Source organism: Polyodon spathula, chromosome 17 (genome assembly GCF_017654505.1).
Source record: "Polyodon spathula isolate WHYD16114869_AA chromosome 17, ASM1765450v1, whole genome shotgun sequence".
Lineage (NCBI taxonomy): Eukaryota > Metazoa > Chordata > Actinopteri > Acipenseriformes > Polyodontidae > Polyodon > Polyodon spathula.
The window spans coordinates 30604210-30627744 of NC_054550.1; the positions used below are offsets into that span (position 1 = coordinate 30604210).

A 23535-nucleotide genomic window follows, 5' to 3' on the forward strand; every position below is an offset into this window, starting at 1 on the left:
AAAATATTATTGTGTGTAGCATCCCACTATAAAGCAGTTTCTGATAGTTGTACATTTCTACTGATATTTGCAAAGGGAGTATTATTACTGCCACTATAGCTTTTAAGGGCTGCATATGTAACTACTGTATTGCATCCTCCAACCATTTCCAACAGATGAACTGGGTCTTTGACAAGAGGTACTTAAAGAACTACAATCCAGCCCTGTTGGGGGATCCTGGATGCATCAGCAAAAAGAGCTAGAGGAATCGGCCTGGGTATGTAATTCACTGTACACCTCCCTACAGCATGAGCTAAACGAGATAATCAGCAGAGGTCACATTCCACAACTAATCATATTGACTCTGAGATTTTGCTGAAGTCCATCTTTAATCTCAGTAGCTTTACACAGGGTGTAGAAGAGATTGACAGTAATAACAAAGCTGAAATGACCACAGTTCTGAATAGGCAGCAGAACCTGCATTTAAGAGCTGCAGACACTCGCTATCCTATACATCATATATTGTTTTTAAATGATCCCAGAGGAAAGGTGTGCAATTATTAATCAATAGCATCCCCTACAATCTATACCAGCTGTTTTTTTTTTCTGTTCATTGTGTAGTGCCTCCACCCCTCGGGTTTCATTGCAGTGGTCTGTTACAAGACACCAAGTGATAGGAATTGGAGCTGATGTTAAGGAAGACCCTTTCCATGTTCTTTAAGTCCTATATCATAAAAGCAGCATCGGCTGTACAGGGGATTGAAGTAGAACATGAAAGAAATTGCATTCTGTGTGATGAGAACGCATCTGGCAAAGCTCATTGCAGGTTTCCTGGGGGAGGTTGAGAAAGCCGGAGAGGTCGACACAGATCATTAATTACAATTATTATAATTTTAATAATAATCGACAAATTAATATACATAGAGTGCGGTTCTAATGGGAACTGAAGCAAGCAGCAATGAAACAAAAGGCTAAAGGAATATCTGAAATTAAGGGCTAGAAACATACTGTCTGTAATTCTGGAGTGCTGCGAATATTCATTAAATAGTTTACTCTCTGTTAAGCTGCACTTTGGGTATTAAAAAAGCAATTAAAAACAATTCCTGTTGACCAGTGATCAATTTTTTTTTTACAGTGACATTTAGTGTAAGGTAGCAAAATAATAATAATAATAATAATAATAATAATAATAATAATAATAATAATAATAATAAGTGATATTCCAGCTTCTCATTACACCATGTAACATTTTTTTTTTTTTTTTTTTTTTTTGTTCCTGGGTAGTAAGTGATATTTCCTAATTGCTTATGCCTCAAAAGTATAGAAAATGGCTATTATTCCCCACAAACGACTCACTTCTAAATCTTTTGTAGTCATTTTAGTATTACTTTAGTATAAATACATGTTAATTTGGATTCATATGTTGTTTTTTTCTGACTTTATGTGAACGAAAAAAAAAATAAACAAAAAAAATAAAAAATACATGACTTTTTGCTTCTTGAAAAACTAAACTAGGTTTTCACAGCCCTTATTTTGGATGTTGATTTACTTAGTTTTGGTTTTACATGTATGCATACTGTATATTTACCTGCACTGTACACAGATCTACAAATGGGAAAGAATTAAGGATTTTTAGCATCTGCTGAGATTAATCACCTTGGTCTTTAAGTCCCTGATCTCAGTGGTCTCATTAGCAGACGCCATAATTTGCTCACTAGGGAGTGTCATTATGCCTTACTGTTTGACTCACACCAGGCAACGTGATAGAAAGTCAGGTTGCTATAATTGTCTCTAAACCAGAACCCCCCCCCCCCAAAAAAAAAAAAAAAAAAACATTAGTAATGCCACTCACAAGTGTAATAAAGTTAGATGGGGAATAAACATACTTAACAGGGCATGTCATTTAGGAAACAGGTCTGTGTTTATTTATTTTTTCATAACTAATTAATCTTAAGGTTTAATTAGATGGAAAGCAAACCTATCTGGTTTCTAAAAGGTTTTGTTCCTTACAAAAACATGATCAGCACGAGAAGTCGCCAGTTCCTGACTCAGATGATGGGATCCTCAAAAAAATAGATTTTCTCTAAACTTAAAATAAATCCTCGCCGGCTGCTGAGAAAAACAAACACAGAAATTCCAAATGAACTGGAGGAGTGCTTGTGTACCGTTCCATAGGGAAATACAGTAAACACCCTATCATTGAAAAAATCTCAGTCAGGAGGTTGTCTTCTCTATACCAGTTACATAAATCCATATTGTTACAATTTGTTACAAGAGGTTAAAAAGTATACATATTGATGTCTATAGTAAAGTTATAATGTGTTGTACTGTAGGTGCAATAGCACACCACAAAGCACCAGTTCTTTATTCAGGCTGCTTAACACTCATGGAACCACCCAGAATGTGTTCAATACTGTACAATGACGTAACATTCGAGTCAGAGACAGGAAGCTTAAAATGGTTGTTTAGATATTATTTATTATTTATTGTTTATTAGCTTGCATGTATGACTAACATTAAAAATGCAGACAGCTGACAAATCAAAAAATGCTGAATCCATTTCAACAGAAGTTCGCGTCCAGAGCTTCGAAAAGGGGAATTTGCATGCAGATGGTGGGATTCTGTTTTGCTCGACTTGGAATGTGTCTTTGGATTATCTAAGAAAAGATACTATTGACAAGCAATTTGACAGCGCTGTGCACAAAAACAAGAAAATCATACTTGCAGTTCAGGCTAAACGATTACCGGTAAACAATTACCGAACAAGTTTGTTTCATTTTAAAAGATGGTTTCAATAGTGACTCAAGTTTCAATGTTACAATGTACTCGTACATCCTCAGACAGTTTGGGATATGTGAAGATTACAAGGCAGGTGTATATGCAACACTTTCGGCTATGTTAATACGTTTATATAGTCACCATGTACTTGTGATATTTAAGTAGGCTGTGCTTAAAATAGCTTTACAACATACAAAATAAACTGTAAATATCCAATAAATGAATGTACACAGAGTGCGAGTTGAGGTGCAGTTATAAACAGAAGCAATCAAACGGCATCTAATGTTTAAAAAGTGACGTTTCACCAAACACCTTTTGAAATGTACAGAACTTCTAAATTGACTGAGCGAGTGCTTTGCTGACTTTTGATTAATATTACAAAATAAATCAGTGGTAGATCAAGTTCAACAAACAAATATTTATTTGATTTGCAGAGTTAAACATAAATGTTCCATTAACAATTACTTTCTCTGCTTTGACTGTCTCGCGGGACGGTCTGATTTGGGACAAGACCCCGTCCTTCTCCTAGGGAGTAGATTTATTTTGTCCTTAATGTTTCACTGCTGTTAATGTTCTTGCTGATTCAGCACCAAAAAGCCTTTCATAATTCCCATCACTTCTGCTGATACATTTAGCTCCTGTCTGTAAACGTTAAATTCCTCACTCTGTCCTCCTTGGTCACTATCACTGTGACAAACTCAGAACCGTACTTACCTTTTGTGTGTAAACCTCATGCATAATTCTGCATGCTGAATTCCAAACGGTGTGACAACTTGCAAATGAATCATTTAGCACATCTTTATTTTTATATCTAGCGCCTTTCATAGTGGATCACCATCACAAAGCGCTTTTCAAGATACAAAACTAGGGTATGTGAACTATGCATCAGCTGCAGAGTCACAACAACGTCTCACTCAAAAGGCAGAGCACAAGGAGGTTAAGTGACTTGCTCATGGTCACATAATGAGTCAGTGGCTGAGCTGGGATTTGAACCAGGGACCAGCCTTCTCAATTAATCCAATATCCAATAAATTCATTTTTGGATAATGAATATTACTGGATATTACCCATTACCCAATAGCTTAAAATGTCTTTCAAATAAATGTTTGTGTTCTGAGCTACCCTATGATTAGGTAAAACAAGGGATTTCTTAAGGTAAGTATAAAGGGTACTTTGGGGAAATTATCCATCACTCAGATTATATGATCTTCTAATGGTTTCTATTAATTCAGCTACATTTGAGGGCTGCATTTTCAAAAACAACATTAGTATGCTTTTAGCAATTCCAGCCTTTTATCTCTAGAATATATGGATAAGTAAATAGTGAAGGTCTGTGCTCCGTTGGAAAATAAATTAGGTATGCTCCTATCCCTTAGCAGATTTAAAACCTTGATAAAAACCTTGCAATCTTTCAAATCCTACTACCCTTGATTACTGCAGTTTTCATTAATATGCCTCACAACCTACACAGTACAGACACTAATCAGACACAAATGCATATACAGTTGATGTTTGTGGTAGGGGTGAGGCTCTGCACATGGAAGTAATGTGTTTCTGTATTTTGTTTGTTTTCTTTTACTGTATTGAAGCATTTGAAAGGCAGCCAGATGCACTGCAAAGACGTGATGACTGTGTGTGTTGCTACTGCTCTTCTTGAAGAAAGACAGACACAGCAGTCTGCGCCCACAACAAAAGCTCAGATTTGTATTTCCTCACAGACCATCAGAGATGTGTCTGGTTCTTACGGGGGTTATCTACCTCGTTAGTTAACTGTGTACCTGTGAAAGTACCATTATTGCTGGGTGCCCCTGACTGACTGCATGTTACGAAAGCAGCTTTCTTCAGCAGTCATTTAAGGCCAAACTTGTGACAAATCCTTGACCTAACTATTATTTGATTTATATCAGTTACAGGGAAACAACAGTATGCCAAAAAACACATGCATCAAGACATTTGTCAATCTGCAAATCTACAATACATAAAGGTACACAAATCATTACAAAGTAACTCTAGGCATTATCAATATCATTTTCAATTTAAGAAAAAAAATCTGGATAATACAGCAAACTGAACTGCAATCACGCAAGCTGTGACAATGCAGACAGCATCCTCTTAAGAAGGATGGTTATGAAAGTTAGTTGCTTTACAAAGAAGAACTGGCTTATCCTAGAAGAAGAATAAATTCTGATCACACAAATCACCAACCTCTCTGTATTTATTCTGGGTCTTTCTTTGCCCACAGGCTGCACTGTATCATGGCATTTTTATAAATTTAGCATGGGGGAATTTAACACTGGAACAGCCCTCCTTTTTTAAGTGAGTAGATCACACATTGAAGCAAACCCTCCACATTAATTCACCATTACACAATGGACTTGCAGAGCAGTTAGGAATCAGTAGCTTTGCAGCAAATTCAGTAAAGCCTAGAGCAAGGGGGTGGAGGGGGTGCAATGCAATTATTTTCTAACATGGCTAGCAAACTCCCCCATTTAGTCATTACGTTAATAAAAGATTACGTTAATAACACCTGACAGTATATATATATATATATATATATATATATATATATATATATATATATATATATATATATATACACACACACATACACACCTACTGCTGTGCAAAAGCCTTAGACATGTTGCATTTTTCTAATCTGATGCATTATGAGCATCAACAATTTACTCAAAGCCTCCACTAGTGTTTTCTACTATTATAACAACCTTGACTTTCATAAGGAAGGAAAAACATTGAGTGAAATAGCTCGCATCACTTGATTTTCAAGGTGTGGTATCTGAAGCACAGTCAACAAGTACAGAGAAACCTAGGCCTGGAAGACCCAAAAAGCTGTCTAACAAGGAAGAGCAATACTTGAAGAAAATAACCTTAAGGAATAGAAAGAAGACAAGCGTTGAATTAACAACAGAACTGGCAGGAGGCACAGGTGTTGTTGTCCATCAAATCAAAAGTACGAAGGTCAATCCTAAAATCAGGACTTAAAGGATGTGTTGCAGTAAGAATACCTCTGTTAAGAAAGGGGAACAAAACTAAAAGGCTAAAACATGCATAAGAACACAGAAAAGCCAGTATTATTGACATGCGTGGATTACGGGATCGTAGTCTTCCCCTGCATTTCTGCTGATTGGAAACACCTTTCGGCGAGTACCAGATAAACTACTATTCCACCATCATGTTCTATGTATTAGCACTAAGCAGATAGTAAAAACTCACCCAATAAAATTACATTTAATTTTAGGGGGTTGAGATAGTCAGAAGTTTCTTATTTGTTTTAGAATTGTAAATGTTGTTTTCTTCTTGTTAGAATAAATAACGCTAAGGCAGAGTTAGAGTAAACAGCTTTGAGAATCTAAATTATTAATGAAATCAACATCTATAGGGTATTTTTAAATGTACACTACAGCATAAGATATGTGATTACAATAAATAAAGAACATGTTAAAACTTGAGAATGTACCTCTTTATTTGCAACAGTGGTTTGACTGATTCCACTGTTGACTGCAGTCCAGAATCTCACCGTTAACACACAGGCAAAGAGAGGATACAAATCCCCTGACGGCGGCTGTATTTCTCAACGCGCTTCATGTCAGCCTTTATCAGAGACTGCCACAGATGGCAGTAATATAGTCTGAATTTATCACTCAATACCTAGGTGAGAAAAACTGGAATAAAGAATTCTTAAGTGAAGTGTTTGTTGGTGTGGAACCACAAATCTGATTTGCAAGTTGATTTGCAAGAAACAGAGAAATGAAAACAATGACATAAACTCTTATTGGTGCTATCATTTAATATATGACTCTTTTTAAATGAAGCAACTTACTTGCAGAAAAGCTTGAGACAACCTATACTTGCAATAATGATAAATCAGTTAATATGTTACATAACAGCATGCATTTTTTCAGTTGTTGGTACAGTATCTATTATATTTTATATAACCTAGTAGTGATCTACAGTCTACTTGAAATATATTCTTCAGTTAAATGGTTTGTAGATGGCACAGTTTATTTTTATATACTTACAACAATGAATAATAGAGTGTATAAAGTGAGAAATTATCTTTCTGGAAGTCCAGCGATTGCAACACATGTCTTACCTGATACAAACCATGGTTGAGCAATATAATTTCAGTCTTATTGGCTTTGGAGCATTTCTTTACCAGCATGTTGCCTGGATGTGGATCACAATGTACAAAACCATTCACAAAAATCATCTCGCTGTACATCTTCCCCAGATTCCGAGAAATCTGAAAGAAAGTAATGCAATTTTTTTTTTTTTACAGTGTGTTTGTGGCTCATTTTTATCTATTGCAGATGAGGTGCAAAACTAGCTATGAGCTGGGATCAGTGAAATGTGTGGTCAAATTTCAATAGGAACCTTAACATACTGTACAGTTTATTGAGCTGGCAAATTACAAGAGCACATAAGGTTTGCACTTTAGAGCAAGCCTCAATCCTAAACTGACCCCCATCCTGCACTGAGGTCTATGTTAAGACCACCAAAATGATTTCACTGGTGATCTGAGAGAGAGAGAGAGAGAGAGAGAGAGAGAGAGAGAGAGAGAGAGAGAGAGAGAGAGAGAGAGAACAAGCATAGTGCATAGAGAAGTTATCGATTTCCTTCTCTGCCTTATACTGTTGCGTGAATTTGAGCAGCTTCAACATTTAAGCCCCCTGATCTATAAACTATTTTTGCAATTGCTTGATCAATAAACATATGACTTCTCCATGAGGCGAACGTTCTCTAAAATCTGCTTACACGTGTAGGTTTTCTGTGTTTGACATCCTCTAAAACAGTCATTATTTACAGCCCTGTGCATGTATACTGACAGATGATACACATTTTGTAACATGAATCAATGTAAACATATCTGCCTGAGAGATCTGTGATTTATCAAAGCTATTAGTCATTTAGGCTGACTGGCTGCAGCAGTAATTCTGAATAGTATTTTATTTCGACTGAGACTGTCTCAGAATTCATATGGTCCTGGATTAAACATAGATGGGTGTACTTATCAGAATTTATAAAGCTCATTGGAATGTTGTACTCAAACCATGCTAGCATTAGTCAGTATGTTAAATATAGCTTACAGTAAAATAGGGGCATTCTTGATACAGAAGAAAGCATTGCTTCCACTATATACTGTATGTTCTTTGGGTTCAATATTGGGGGACTGAGGTGTCATGGAAGCTCTTTGTCCTTCTGAGGCATCAAAATTAACAAGGTGTGCTCTTTTGAAGCTTGTTGTTAGCATATTGTAACTGCACCACAATGTGTACAAAACGCACATTTGGAGAGGTCTCCATATGGGTTCATACAACACGATTGTTTCATAGTTTTATCCAAGCCGAGGGTAAACATCAGAGCTGGAATCCATTGTGATCGCTTTAAAACACACCCATCTTAGTTTTACGAAACTCTTGTCTCAGCCTATTTTGAGAAAGTTCTGATTCCCTTTAACTCATACTTAAATGGAGCAAAGCCACAAACAGTCCCTCAAAAGTAAAAAAAGTTCTAAGCGTTCTATACTCACTGCAAAGAACATTGTAGACAGGAAACCCTGGAAAATGCTATGTTCTGAATGCAGATAAACAGCTCACGCATCAGTTCATAAAGGAGCTCTTAAGAACACCCATGAAAAAAGATCACAACTTTCCCTAGCAAAGAATTAGTGTGAGTGCTTGTTCAGATTTAGTTATTTTGCATTTATTAAATACTCTGAAGGGAATCATTATTTTTATATCCAAGTTAAATACAGAATGGGATGTGTCCCCATGTAAAGTAAATACGTAATCATGCCATGTACAGTACTGCATGGGGTAAGTATAGGTTTTTTACACACTGGGTTGCATATTTTCATTTGCACAAATGTGCAATATGGAGAGTCCAATTGATTTTTTATGAACATTTACTGTAAATAAAATCTGCCAACATGGCGTTCTTTCAAATCAACTCCTTAGGCAATTTTAAATTAAGCCAGAAATTAAGACTACTACACTATTCTGGTCTGATCATTTTTGAGAAAATATATGTGGATAAAATAGTAAATGGTAGTTAATCCATATTGCCACTGTATAGGCAATATCGTATTATAATGATTTGTTACATACTGGAATTAAAACACATTATTTTAAAGCAGTGTGTTCATAGTTAACGGCTTCTCATACAATGGAAATGACTGGGATCACTGAATTTTTCCCATCAGTTAAGCGTGCTATCATAGGCAAATTATTTCAAAATTAAAGAAGACAAATACATGGAGATTGGCAATCAGAAATGTGAAGAGGAAAATTATGAGCAGGTAATGTTCCCTGAACTTAATATGTATTTATGCTGCTAAAGACGGCTTAAATATGTCACCCAATTGGTTCACATTATTTTATACCCTGTGTTACCACTGACTACGTATTTGTATGCCTGGAACATCATTTGTTTAAAAATACTAACAAAGCTAGAAATATTTGTAAATGATTAAAGGCGTAATAATGGAGTGCAAAATGAGTTTTGACGTTCAGGTTCAACCTCTCGCACAGACTCTGTGATGATTCCTCTTTTCCTCTGCCACTTACGAATCGATGCTGCTGGGGTGCGCACAGAAAATAAATCCTATTTTCTGTCCCATTTCACCAGGCTGATGAGCCCGTTCCCCAGGCAGCAGCAGCCAGCACAAAATGAAAGAAGATAAAGTGTCTGAACGCTGACAAGTTCACGCCTGCAGAATACAAAAAGAAGGATAAGCGAGGGCATCCCTTGCTGGCAGAAAGCAAATGCACACAATTATTCCTGCTGTCTAAATATGTATTCAGAACGTCTGGGAAACAAAAGCAACGAGGCACGAGTTTACCGGCTCTGACATCCTGAATGATGAAACACCTTACTGCAGCGTCCAAGAATGATTCAGCAGCATTCACTTTGGAAATAACAAAATAACGAATAAGTGCTTTTATGGACATTGCACACTCTCTCGCTAAAACAGGGCAGAGGTCCGCAGGTATACAATGGTGTTGTTCATAATTTGAACCCACAAACCAAAAAATTATCTTGAAACTAGTAATAAAACATAAGAAGTTCCTCATGCATGTTGGTTATTTCAGACAGCACGCTAAAGGCCTATTATTGCCTGGCACGGTTTGTGTTTAGAAATTATCTAGTTATTGTAGCTAAAAATAATTCCACTAAAGGGACTTGTATTTTTTTATATGTAGCTTGTCAGAAGAAGAGATTTCACTATATAAGGAGCAAGGAGCTTTATTTTTGAGCTGGGGGTTGAGCTGCATCAAGGGCCTCTGACCAGAACACTACAGAAATTATATTAACAAACTACCAGTAGAAGGTTTATTTATACCCTGGCTTGTTTTTATGAAATCATGATGAAAATGTATGCACCTTCATTGAGTCATGAAATCAATATCAAGTTCAGATGACTAAAGTAAGACTCATACAAAGTTATGTTATTTAACCCTTTCTGTCTAATGGCATTACAGTTTGACTCTCACTAATCATTATCGGGCGGCAAGCTTCCCTTTTAGTTAAAGATGTTTTAAATGTAATGAGCTCTTTTCAAATATTGGCATACTCCTGGCTGATTCTACAGATCCTATCCTTTTTATTGGTCTCTAAATCTCTCCAAACTGCTGTTATCTACAATAATGCACTTTTTAATTAGTTGCTGGGATTGTGGCCTTGTCTTGTCCACAAAAAAAAAAGTACTATTTAACAGACAATCTTCTTACTTGTCAGTCTAGAAAGCAAGCAGCTATTTATTCAGCAGAGGTTAAAAAAAAAAGAACATTTGCCCCTTGATGCAGCACCTAACTCTCTTAGAGCTTTCACCCAAAATCACACCAATCCCCTTCCGATTTCCATACTGTTCCATTTTACTTTCCGTTGTTACGTGTTACAATTGAATTACTAGCATTTACATATAATTCATCAGTACCTTGAATTCAAATCTGGATGAAGGCAGGCTAGCGGACAACAAAAAATGATGATAAGCTAAGCCCTTGAAACACCTTACAGGAGCCTCATATGCTCCTGTAACCAAATGTAACTATCCTGTCATGAATACCACAGCTTGCAGCCCTTCTTGCATAATTCAACAAGAACTTTGAATATTTCTCTGGGTTTAAGTGTTAAATGTCCTCCACCACTGCCAAAGCATTATCCCCATTGGAGTCCAGTTGTTCAATATCATATGTCGTAGTTATGCTATTTCACAGAGTTAGAGAATGACTATTGTCTACATTAAAAAAAAAACAAAAAAAACAACAACAACAACAACAACAACAACCCAGCCAACTGGGTATTGATAAGCACCACCAAAAAAGAGATCACAATCATATCATGGGGGACAGACTGAGAACATGGAACTGGAGAATCTTCTGCTGCTTTGTGGCCAGTTTAATGACTTAACTTCTTTTTAGAAAAAAAAAAAAATCTGCATCCTTATTGTTCTTATAGTAAATTAAGTTACCCTTATTGTATACAACCCTTTATCATAAAGTGAGTTTTATGTATATACAACTGTCTAAAGGTTCTGACGTGGAATGTTGTTTTACACTCAAGGTTCATTTTAGTAAGAAAAGGCCAGAAAGGCTTGCACAAGTGAAAAAACAGCTGCTCATTTTATGAATGCATTATCCTACGTTGTGCCCAGTCCATCTTTATTTAGTAAAGCGGAAGATAATCATTTAAGACTATTGAACATTCTTTATCACAGCGCTGCCAGACACACCATGAATTGCAACACACCTATCCAGCACTGTACAGTAACTTAAGCACTAGGTATGGAAGTGCAAGAACCCCTGAATAGTACTTGAGATCAATGGTCAAACTTTGTCCACTTGACTCTTTAGTCTCAGTCCGAAAAATGTCATATTCACCAAATTTACTAATCATTAAATTGAAACATGTATGATAACATCCCCCACAAAAGCTATAATGCTCTTCAAAATTCAGTCAGAACCAATAAAAAGTAGATAACTATAATCTATAGGGCTTCTATACTGTATGTCCCTAGATTATGATACTGAGTAATTTGTGGTAAAGTAATTTCATTACGATCAGATAAAAAACTTTTCTAAAATGCGGATATTTTGAACACAGACTTATAAATATATTTTAAAAGACTATATTGTGTGACACTACATCTTTAAATGCTTATAAAAATTAGGTAATCATACAGCTTTTGTCAAACCACTTAAACTATCAATGCACAATATAAAGGTGTTCATACTAGGATCAAATTTGCACATACAACATCTAAGTGCTGTGCACAGAATACCATTCCAAATAATGTACTGTGGCTGACTAAATAACTTTTTTTTTTTTTTTTAATAAATTGCTGTTTTAGTATGCAAATCCCCTTCAGTCATGTTCCTTGTTACCATGCCAGATCAAATGTTTGAAAGCGCAGTGATTTGACCTGACAAGCAAGTTGTGAGAAGGTTATTTAATAGCATACATGACTCAGTAACAGAATCATTTCTCTGCTGCATGCAGCACAGCACAAAACAAGTTGCAGCTGATATTTACAGTGGTGTTAGGACACAATGTTATTTCCATTTAAAAAAATCCCTCTAATATTTAGAGTGTGTGTGGTGGTGCAAAACTTAACTCAATATGTGGCTTAACCACTGATCTACACATGATGAGAATAGACTGATGATCTCTTCACTATTAAGTGCAGTTACAGTATATGAACATTCAGGGATTGTGTGTAATCTAACCACACGCCTAGGTGCTTAATGATTGTCCCGTTTTCCAGCAGAGTTCTGTTCCTTTTACTGGGTTTCCCTGGTTTCGTGTAATTGTTGTATATTTAAAAAAAAAAAAGAATAATTAATTTTTGGCTGATATATATGTAAACATCTTTTTTTGTCATAGTAGTCGTTTGATTATAAAGGTTTTTTTATCTGCTTGCACTCACACAATCAGTTATATGAATTAACTTTCCATCTGGCCTTGGACTACAACTAGCAAAGAAAAGAATGTGAGTCAGAATGCACTGCATCTGCTCTCCCATTGGAATGCTTTCTCTGGTGTTAAAGACAGCCGCACGGTTATTAGAAGTGGAGGGGCTAGCACGCTGGGAAATGTTTGGCAACCTCTAAATGAAAGATATGTGGTTGTGGGGGTAGTGGGGTTTGCGCTGTCTCAAATACAGTGACAGTTTGGATGTGTGCACTGTCTCATTGGAATATGCCGACTGATTGTGGAGATAGCTCATCTAGATATTACAAAGGGGCTATGGGATGCTGGCTGACATGTTCAGTTTATTGTGTGAATTGTTATTTTATTTTACTTTTCCTGGTTAGAGCCAGCTGGGTAACCACACTAACCAGCTTTACAAATGGTTAATAGCAAGGATTTGAAGATAATTTACGTTTATCTTGCATTTCTTAACTTGCCGCCATACTAACTTCACTCCCTGTGACACGGGTATTAGGACCCCATCTGAAACACGAACCTGCCTCTGCTGCACATACTGTAGACTGAAAAAGTTGTGTCAGGTGAGATCTAATAAGTGCTGCACAGTGACTGCATTCACAGTGAGTAACTAGCTTCAAATTATATTTTAAGGTCTTGTTTTATATTCCCTTGTTTTGTTACAGTGCTTGTAACAGGGGCGTCGCCACCGCGGGGGCCAGGGGGGCCCATGGCCCCTACACTTTTCTGACAGGGCGGTGAGTATGTAGTTTGAACCCTGTACTTTTACTCTGAAAAAATAAAGCTGCCAATTTTTCTTTTTTAAATGTCCTCCATGTGCCAATGTGGCACTGTATTCACACAATTTTTTTCTTAAACGGTGGTTAATTTAAATTAAAACACACCTTCTATGGTCATAACCACCGTTGGATATGGGAAAGTAACAGTTTCTTAGCAGGATTTGGAGAGATTGAATTAGTAGTACCGACCTGCATGACAGAAAGTGGATACACACAAGATTTTATTTAATCAGGTAAATATATATATATATATATATTATATATATATATATATATATATATATATATATATATATATATATATATATATATATATATATATATATATATATATATATATATATATATATATATATATATTCTTTTCTGTAAAATAATTGATATCATGAGTGTAATGGGCTGGGTCATGTGATGCAATGCCGTTACGTATTCTCTACTCTGTCGAAGACAAAAGATGAGGTTAAAAGCTCTATAACCACTGTAACAGGGGAAAATGTTTTAATTTGCATTTTGTCTTTCTTTTCTGTATGCTCCAGTTTGTGTAGACGTGCCCGTGATGTGAGGTCACCTGTTTCCGCCAAGCCTCCATCATTGTTATTCCAGCCCTTTCTATCCCTGGGAGCAGGGATATGTCTTTGTGTACCCTCTCCAGTAACAGTTTGATAGTGCTCTGTATTAAGGCTGTAAAAACAGCTATTAATCTTTCAATGTGACTTTTGAAAGAGAGTTTGTTTTAAGATTTACTGTACTGTGTTTGTAATAAAACCACTTGTCACCACTGGTCAGTTTTGCTCCTGGCAATAATCCTGCCAATTATCCCTTCCTCCTGCATCCTGCTATTCTCCACTAGTTTAACAAAATCTGAACTTTGTGTTAGTAATGTAATCACATATCAGAGTTTTATTAAACTGATCTTGAAAATATTATAGCTTTAAAAATCAATAACCATAATTTTAATTAATAAGGTTTTAAAATCATGATCATACACTTCATACAAAAGAAGGACAAAATTTGTTTAGCATGGTGCATATGCAATTCCCAAATACATTTGAAAACCCCATCTTTAGACATTGGCCCATATTCCCATACATTTTAAACACTGTTTTTTAAGAAGCATATATAACCATGGATATAAACATAGATGCTAAAACAGATTCTTATGGTTTCATGAACTGCAAACTTGATTTAATTGAGGAAACTGTTCTTTTAAAAAAGCCGTGCTCAATAAAATATTCCTTATATACATTCTTGATGATATATATTTAATGTTGAATCTAAATGAAGTTTCCCAACTTCAGTATTACAAATACAATGCTGTTTTCCTTTTATTTTTAAGTTATCACATTTAGTAACACAGCCTCTGCAAACCTCCTGCACAAATGACCATGTTTTAATGATCTTAATGAATGAATAACCAGAATCAGCAAAAAATGCAAATGTTACTCTAAATGGTGAATGCCTTATTATGTTATTTTGCATGGTTCTCAAAAATAAATAGAAACAAAGAACCACAGTTGTAACCAATGCTATTGACAAAACAATTTTCAACCTGTCATTTTTCTTTGGCTGCAATACTGGTTGCTGCCATCTCCAGTGAATTTCTTTATAATTATCCTTAAATGCATCCCCTGGTGTTATCTTTTTCAGTCACTGCTCCCAGTCTGTATAGCCACCAGCCAAAAATAATAACAAATCAGCCTGTGCTGCTAGTGGTCAAAGCGGTCAGATTAGGTATCAAAATTCTTTAACCTGATGTGCTGCCGCAGCCCTTCCAGCAATAACATTACTTTCACTGAAAATGAACCAGTAACTGCGGTTCAAGGTACTGAGTGGCAAGGTTGAAGGCTAAAGACTGAAACGAAAAGCGTTTGAAATCTAAAGATATGAAGCACCTACATTGCTGAGCTGAATAACAACCCAGAGGGGATCGGTTTAAGCATTAAGCATTGACTGAGTGACAGGTTAGTTGGAATTTCAAACTCAGGAAGTTTATAGTAACAATTCTGCCAGTGGAAGTTAAATCCTTATCAATAATAAGGACCTGGCAGGGGTGAACTCACAAAAAGCTAAAAAAGTAAGAAAGAACTAAAATATGGTTGTAGTACTTTCAAAGTGAAACAGCACTTAAATGTCAACTTCTAGAGATCCATAAGGAAAAAAGAACAAAGCTTTTAGGTATTGGTCTGACCTAACCAATATATCAATTAGCTATCTCAATGGAGATAAAGTTAGAATACTGGAAAAAATACAAAAATCCATTCAATTGAGGAACAGGAGCATCTAACTTTCACATGCAGATAGGGGAACCAAACTGTTTTCAGAAAGGAAGGCCTTAATTCTTTATAATACCGTAATCATATTACCTATTTATACTCTTTGATTATATTAACTTCCTACTGTTTTGTTACTAACATCTTTGAACCTATTCATGGACTTGGGACAATGAGACAGATAAAAAAAGGAAAATGTCCTATTTATTTAAGACCACAATACATAAAGCACCTGGATACACAGTCAGCACAGCCAATTAAGATCTGTGGTAAAATGGTTACCCTAATGCTCTCAGACATATGTGACTGCAATTAATTTGATGCTTAGGTACTACTTTGGTAACACATTATGTAGATTTACTTTGCAGATGCGGTTGTGCCTCAGCCCAGCTTGTGAGGCAAGGTTTGTAAATGACGATGGTTAATGAGAATGACCTTCCAACTAGCAAGCATCTCAATTCATTCTGAAGCCTGGTTTGTTTGTGCTCATCCCATGGGGTTACATGAAGTAACCTGGAAAAAATTCTAACTTTCAACCAAATTAAAATAGGATTCCAAATATGAATTAAATTCTAGTGGCTTTTGTACAATAACCCAGGGTGGTAAAACAAAACCAATAATGTCAATTTGGGTAACAAGAGTATGCAGGTTAATCATACGCATAGCTGACAACACAGTACTGTGCAATTAATACAGTTTTTATATTGGTATAGACCACTGCTTAACAGATGGAGCATTTTTCTGTGATTCATAGGAAGCATGGCAACACATTTTTTATAACTTATTTTAAATTGAGTTATTTTTAGACAGGCTGTTTTCTGTAAAACTGTTGAAATAAAATTACAATATTATATTGTACAGATTACAAATGTTCTATGAATGAATTATAATGTATAACATTACTTATTATTTGCATTTTCCATGTAGCATGTAGTTTAAAATGTTGTGTGTTGTTTGACTGTTCACGTCATATTTAGAAAAAAGCTCTAACAAAAGTTTTAACGTAATGTCTCCACACACCAGACAAGCGAATGTGTCATACAACACACTGCACATGGGTTTTTGATACAAGCTGCTCACACTGCCTATGAAGCGACCGGCGACACGGAAGAGATGAGAAAAAAAAACTACAATTAAGGACACACAAATTATGAAGACACGACAATGAGGGAGAACATCTGGCAGTCCATTTCCAGGGGACTGAATATAGCTGGTGTGTATGATTCATTTACCTTTACTTAAATAAGTATTCTGAAAAGCTATTATGTATTCTACATTTTTATTAGCTGTATATCGCGTGCGCCTGTCGTTACTGGTGTGAAAGGTAGTGTTGCAGCAAAAGTATTATTTTATACAACCCATTGGTGATATGCAAATCCTTCACTTGTATTCCTTATATCAAATTATGTAATAGGTTTTGGGGGAAAAAAACTTCTGATACTGATGGCCTTTCCCCCTAGTAGCTCCGATATCTTCATCACCTGATAGAGCCGATATCTTTATCACAAAAAAACAATCATAGGATTCAAACATTAGTCGGTCAGGGACTAATCTAATGAACGTTCACATTAAGTCTAACCACAATGGTGAAACACTACAGGGTCTAGGGTCCTTAATTGATAAGGATAAACAATTTATTCACCAAGACAGAAACCATAGTAATAGTAATAACAGCAAACCTCACTTGAGTCATTATCTACAAGGAGGCTGTTGGTTTTGAGACATTTAATAGATGTTTGATTTAAGTACCAATACTTCATGGTTATAGCTTAACTCCAGTCCTGGAAGGGAATCTGTTGACAGCTGTGTACCTAACATGATCATTATTATATTCATCTTAATAATCACATAAATAATAACAGCTACAACTCGAAAGAATGCTAACTGGATGAAAAAAATCTAAATTGAAGGGGACATTGGACAAAGCCATTTGGCTAAATGAAATCTAAAAGTCTGCATTACAATAGATTGATTAGAGACAATACATATGTGTATGAAGATCTAGGGTGAACAAAACATAACTGAATGGTTTGTTTAGAGCATAGCACAGCCACATACTGAATACATTAGGATAATTAAGCTACTTTCAGTTGCACTGCTTCAGTGAAACATAAGTTAGTACTTATGACATAGTGATAACAATACTTATTGATGATTTCCCCAAATAACTGAAGTTCAAATTTCTTGTGAAAGATTTTTATCAGCAAGGAATTGCAGGTAGTAATTATTGGGGAATGTCCCTATATTCGTAACAAATCATTAAACACCTTGAACATTCCTTACATCCTGTTTGCCATATATTGAACTGGCAAATGTTTACATTTTATTTCTCCAATTCCTGTATATAGCCACTAAAATAATTTTATATGGTAACATAATTAAAACATGTGGTAAGGTGACACAGTGATAAAGAGATGTCTAATAACCGTGTATCCAGAAAGTGTTAGTGTTACCATAGCCCTATACATATTCTTACACTGCTAGGTATGCAGCAACACACACCAGGTTACAGGAGAGAAAAACTAATTTAGATCATTTTTGCTTCACTAAATGACATGCACAGCAAATTGAGATATCTCTCACACCCACAGCCTTCCTATGGGGACTGGTAATGATGAGGATTTATATTTTATAAAAATACAAGCATTGCTCATCACTTTACTCTCAATTGAATACATTACAACATGATGCACTTCTTTTTTAACTGTGAAAGTTCACGAAGCAGCCTCATGCCTGTCAAATAATTTGAGTAGGTTTTAAAAACAGATTTCTACTTTGCTGCACACTGTAGTTGTGTGGAAGCCTCCAACTCCAAAGTGTGTTGAAATCCTACAGTGTCAAAAACAATCAAGAATAAATCACAATCCCCATCACTCTCCTTCAAAAGTTCTTAAACAGCCATCTCCAGGTCCGAACACCTAACTGTTGCCGCAGTCAGTTATCTAGCTTTGGGTCAGACATTAATGCTTAATAATAATAATAATAATAATAATAATAACCTCTATGTGAAAGTGCTTCCACTGCATCTATTATAATAATCAACAGGGCTTAAAGTATCGCCTTCATTTTTGGTCCATTGTTTTCAATGTTATAGTACATTGGGAAGCATGGTTTGAGGTTGGAAACTTCTGCAAACAAAGCTTCTCAAACATCTGTTTTCCTTACTGCACTGTATATAAACCCCTTATATCTCTGAGATGAATTGATAGAATAAAGCCCTCTTCACAAATTCCATGCACGTTTCCCAGTACAGAGAAAAGTCTATTTCAGCCATCATCAATCTTTTGATTACTTACACGCCAGCTCTCACACAGAACCACGGAGACGCCACAGCAAGTTAATAATTCTATCCATTTTCTTGGGAAGATTCCATCATTTATTATGTTCGATCAGCAGTCTAATAACTCTCATCATCATTGGTTAATGTCTCAGCCAATCTTTCTTGAAGATAAAATACTGTCTAATAACATTTGTTTACTTATTTTTAAACTAAAAATAATATAATATGGACTACTACTTGTGAATTGTATTGGAGGGTTTTTCAAGGTCATGGATGTAGGAACGATCATTACCCCTCAACTTGTAACAACAAATCATATCATTGGCTATGGTGTGAGAGTGTGCATATATATATTTTTTGTCTCCAATCCTATTTAGCAGCAAATATCTTTTGAATAGGGCACATTTTTGGTAACAAAATCTTTTTGAGAAATAACTCAGAGACCTCTTTTATTTTTTATGCATTTCTCAACACAGTACACTAATACTTAATTCTTATAGTGCAAGGGTGTGCATGAAGTTGAAGCCTGGTTCCCAAAGGACACTTCTGGTATTGTTGGATGTGAGGGTCTGGCCAAACGACATATGTTCTACAAAGGATAGAATTTGTGGAATAGCAGTAATTCAACTCCTGTCCTCAACTGTAATGATTGCAGAACCAAAAACCCATCTCGGAACCCACCTTGACAAGCAGGTATTGGAGTGAAATAAGCAACCTCTCCCACAACATGCTGAGTCCCCACACCATCTAGGGTGGTGTTCAATTAAAGTATCTGGTTGACACGATGTGGTTATGCACCATCCCACTATACATAATTCACAAATTAGCCTAGACTGTTAGGACAAAAACCTGACTCCCATATAAAGGCTGTAAATGCATTAAACAAATTAGTTTGGGGGCCATCCAAGTTGCTAGGACACTAGGATGCTGCCTTTGAGCTGTACATACAGTCCTTGGCCAACACAGGCCTAGTGTTTGATGAGATATTCTCAATACTGGCCTATTTTCCATCCTCAGATATTAAGGTATCATAAACCTCAAATTTAAGACCGTCTTCAATATAATGTTTCTATTGTTAGAGAATATAATTTATTCAAGCTGTAACAAAATAATTGTTACTATTGCAAATACAGTGATATGGTAATGAGGAATTCAGATACTGCAACATCTGCATATTTTCTGTATCATCAGCTTGTAGGCAGGTCTTATGAAGCAGTTAGGAAAAAGGGATGTAGTGGAAGCATAACACGTTTCCAGGTTACTAATAAACTCAAAATGAACACCTTACCTATCCTTTGATTACATATTTATCTTAGAAATGACCGAAGCTGTTTGACAATAATAACTGAATAAATACCTTCTTTGTTTCCACTTCCCCAGTGGCCTTCTCACACACACTCTGAACACTCTTTATAAGCAAAGTGTTGCCTGTGTAGGATTTTTTTTTTTTTTTGCAAATCCAATGTACTAATTAGATATGGTTTCCTCCAGCTTTAATCAAGTCTGTTACTTACAAGAGTTGCTTGGGGAATTTGTAACTAGTTAGGCATCAATAACATACTGCAGACCATCTTTCAGCTATTTTAAGGAGCACAGAACGAAACTATCCATCATTGGCAATGACAGACCAAGCTTTTTAGACCATGACCATTTTGCTTCAGTTCTCTTTACTGTGTAATTACCTGCAGCTTGTTTGTGAACAAACCAACGTGACAAAGCCAGCTACCTCCTGTCATGGAATGCTTTCCCTATCGGTTGAATTCTCCATGAGACTCCACTGTTTTATCTGTATATCTTGTAAATGCAGTTGCTGTGCATCACATGATGTGCAGCTCGGAGCGAAAGTTTTCTGCTCCCGCACTCTTGAAAACCAAGAGTGTGTAATGAGTTGGCATCTCAGCCCATTGTATTGAATGGAAAGGCAAAGGCTGGATGCGAACCAATAACCTCATAGTATAAAAGACAAATGCCATACCATTTGACTAAAGAGCAAACTCTTTAAATCAAGAGGTAAGTGCATGGCTCATGCTTATTATTTATTCATCAGCCACATGGAGGAGATCCATCACAAGTGTCTTCAAAGACAGTTTGCCTGGTATGCAGTTCTACTGTAGTAAGTACATTAATATCAGTAAATACATTATAACAAAAAAGCAGGTTCAGACAATAACATTGTTCTCAGCGCTTACTCAAAAAGCTCAACAGCTGGGCAAACTACCAGGATCAATTTCAACTCAGTCCCAGAAGCAGACTGAAACAATGCATTAGACTCTGTGTTATTGCTCTTCAAGCATCTTGACGGAAGCACACTGTTCCACTGCTTTTTGCTGCGTTGTCCCCTGAAGCTCAGATTTGGAAACTTTCAGTCAAGGTTACTCACATAAGGAATCATTCTGAAATGTCCTACTTTTACTGCTAGATGGATTTTTTTCTTTCATTTTACACCTTTACCTACTAATGTCATGCCTTTAACATGTGTTCTGTTTTTGTAAACATAAACTGAGTTAATTAGTTTGCGATTAAACCTACATGATTTTTGCCTGACAGTGTCAATACCCCTGTGAATAAACAAGCTTAAGAGAACAGACACTAATTACTTTGAATCAATTCAGTGATTCTTCTTTGATTGCATTAAAACAAAGCCATGTTGTGGTGAAGTTGTATCAGGGGTCTTTATTAGGTTAAAACTCCAGGGATTTATTGTACTCATTTTCATTGGATGAAGTTTGCATCAGATTTCACCTTATGGTGCAGTGAATATCGTAATGTAAAACTGTTGTAATTAATTAAATTGTGCAAATACTTGCACTTGTATTAAACTGCATTGTTTGCTCTGAGGATTCGTTTTCTTGACAAGGTGCACATGAGAGCATGATCTTGTTTCAGTGGAATCAAGGTGAGTTACAACATGCTTACAGGGCATTAATATAGATTGATTTACAAATCAAGTTTAAAAAAATATAGTTTACAGTAGTTTTTATGTGCTTGCATTTATTAATTTATTTTTAACAATTTCTTCATAAATCAGATCAGAAATTCATGAGCTCAGTACAATCCCTAATTTGCAAGTCTGCCAAACAAACGATGTCTGGGTGTAAAATAAAAAAAAGAAAGGCTATTGTCTTAAACCGAGCAATCTGCAAGTCAACTGTTAAAGGACTTGCATACTAATTCTTTTAAACAACAGTGCTGGCCAACTGAAATAAACACCACACTGGTGCTAAAATGAAACCATTTATTACACCAACAAAGGAAAATGCACTCACAAGCTTTCTGAATCAACAGACCCACTCATTAGGTGTAAAGCACCAAACAAAATGCTTTTATAGAGGCTAATGGACTGTCTTGCAGCAAGGAATTTAACTATCTTTGAAAATGTGAAAACAAGAGTGCTAGTAATAAACACAGGTGCCATAGAGGCGTGGATTGTCTTGCTTTTAAAACATTTTTTAATGTAGCCCAACAGCTAAGCTCATCTGATTATGCTTCTTTTAGTTTTTTGTCAGTTTTGTCAATATGGCAACAAGTTGTTAAATTAGGCTAGTGTTCTGTTCATATAGACTAAGGAATGCATTTCATTAGCTCTTACAGAATGGGATTTCTTTCAGTGATTGGTGGGTTGAATTCCAACTTCTCTGAGCTGACCAAATTAACCAAAACACTCCAAAAAAGCACCCAAAATAAGAGGCTAATTAATTGTGCCACCTAAAGCTATATCTTTTTTTTTTAGATCCTGCTACAAATAATAAGCTTAATTTCAACAGATAAATATGAGTTATGTGAAGCACTCCATAAATGTATACTTTTTAGTTAAACAGCATACAGTTATTATATACAAGTGTAGGTTATTCAATCACCCTGTTAAATGGTGTTTGTATTAATGACTGTATGCAAATAGATTGTCTGACTCTGTAATTTAATATTGAACAAACCATAGTCAAACGCAATCCACACAATCGTTTACTTTTCACTGTTTACCTCTAGAGCCAAGGTTCAAAGTGACAGGAACTGAGCAGCAAAGTGTGTAGTACCCAGTATACAATGCTGATGTACAGTAATAGTGTTCTGTTTAAATAAATCGGCGTCTGGCAAAAGACTGGGAAATCAGATCTTTCAATATGACAAATGTTTTTAATAGAAATTTCAAAATTTGAAAAATGTGTTATCGAAATAGAGGAGGGAGTTTATTTATTTGAAAAAGATTTATTTTGAGAAAATATCTTGTGAAGCATCATATTGTCATCATGGGGGATTGGGATGTTTGCGGTTCTTCACAGAGGAAACCAGAAAGGCACCATCTATCAACCTCAATAGCAACTCCTACTGTGTTTTCAAATGTCTTTAAAATCAAGGCTGCTATGATTAAAAGCTTTTACAACTTTAGGATTAGACTGATCAATAAAGATTAATATGCCTTAGTGATGCTTTAATGATAATCCTAGGTGATCAGAATCAACTAATGCCAATAATCCCAGCCTGAAGAAGG

The 23535-nt window shown here is 35.8% G+C and overlaps 1 pseudogene; it reads right to left on the reverse strand.

Annotated features, from left to right (window-relative positions):
* The window catches only part of LOC121329683, a 42502-nt pseudogene that overhangs the window by 16216 nt on the left and 2751 nt on the right, over positions 1–23535 (reverse strand).